Here is a 1687-nt window from a genome sequence, read left to right on the forward strand (position 1 = left end):
GCCCAGCTAATTTTTTGTATTTTTAGTAGAGACGGGGTTTCACCATGTTGACCAGGATGGTCTCGATCTCTTGACCTCGTGATCCACCCGCCTCGGCCTCCCAAAGTGCTGGGATTACAGGTTTGAGCCACTGCGCCCGGCCCAATTTTCTTAATGGTTTATTGTTTTTGTTTCATTAAAAGAGTCAAAGTAAATCTATTCCAAACAAAGGGCATCTCCGCCAACTTGGGGCTGATTCCCAAGGAGGACACATTGCCGACCTGGGACGTCTACTGTGATGACTCTGGAAGTTTGCCTGAGGACCATGAGCACTCTACAATCTGGCTTCAGTCTCTCATTTGGGTCTCTCTCCCTCTGTCCCCATCCAGAATGGTGGCCATACACATGTCCTCTCCTTCCTACAGAACCTTGAAAGTACCCTGGACGTTCCTGCACTGCACCTGAGTGTCTTATATAAACAAACTCTGAAATGCTCTTTCTACTCCATCCCATCCAATTCCATAAACCACGATGATCAAAATCCTGCCCATTTAAACTCACCTGTCACCTCCAAGCAGCTTTTCATACTCTCCCAGAGAGAAGTGGTCTTATTCTCTACGAATACCCTCCAACACTGTAATACTTCCGATTTTTTTTTTGAAACCGAGTTTCACTCTTGTCCAGGCTGGAGTGCAATGGTGCAATCTCAGCTGCCTGCAACCTCCACCTCCTGGGTTCAAGCAATTCTCCCACCTCAGCCTCCCAAGTAGCTGGGATTACAGGCATGCACTATCATGGCCGGCTAATTTTTTGTATTTAGTAGAGACGGGGGTTTCACCATGTTGGTCAGGCTGGTCTTGAACTCCTGATCTCATGTGATCCACCTGCCTCGGCCTCCCAAAGTGATGAGTTTACAGGCGTGAGCCACCACACCCGGCCCCTGATTGTATCTTTGAGGTTAGTATCTTTGTTATCTTCTCTGCTGAAAGGGAGATTTCCTGAGTAAGAAATTGAGAACAGTTTATCTTTGCATCCCCTATAGTGTTGCTTCTGAAACCATCTGTAGTGAGGAACCAGTTTTTTGTTTTTTTTTTTAATTTCTTTACAGTCTATAACAAACTTTTGTGAAATACAATGTAACTGAATTAGTAAAAAATGGACAAGCAATCAATGTTGTGGCAATCATCAAGCTTAGTGCTATAAATGTTTCTAAGTGATTACTCTTAATTTCTGCACTCACTCCTTGGTGGGCTAGTAACACACACTTGAGGGCTGGATTGGTCTGCGGACCACTCTGAGTAAAACTACCCAGTACAGTGGCTTTCACAGTCAAAAGCTACTGGCATAGTGGTCCCAAATGTGAGCAGGCAAAAAAAAATCACCTGGAGAGTTTGTAAACAAGACAGCTGGGGGCCGGGCGCGGTGGCTCACGCCTGTAATCCCAGCACTTTGGAAGGCTGAGGCGGGCGGATCACGAGGTCAAGAGACCGAGACCAACCTGGCCAACATGGTGAAACTCCGTCTCTACGAAAAAAAAATACACACACACACAAAAATTAGCAGGCGTGGTGGCAGGCTCCTGTGGTCCCAGCTACTCGGGAGGCCGAGGCGGAAGAATCGCTTGAACACAGGAGGCGGAGGTTGCAGTGAGCCGAGATTTCGCCACTGCACTCCAGCCTGGTGACAGTGACAGAGCAAGACTCTGTCT

General features: G+C 47.2%; 1 protein-coding gene across 1 annotated transcript in view; it reads right to left on the reverse strand.

Annotated features, from left to right (window-relative positions):
* PNPLA1 (patatin like phospholipase domain containing 1) overlaps window positions 1–1687 on the reverse strand; it is a 43898-nt gene that overhangs the window by 9831 nt on the left and 32380 nt on the right. The window lies entirely within an intron of this gene.

This window comes from Cebus imitator, unplaced genomic scaffold, assembly GCF_001604975.1.
Source record: "Cebus imitator isolate Cc_AM_T3 unplaced genomic scaffold, Cebus_imitator-1.0 Scaffold24, whole genome shotgun sequence".
Classification (NCBI taxonomy): Eukaryota; Metazoa; Chordata; class Mammalia; order Primates; family Cebidae; genus Cebus; species Cebus imitator.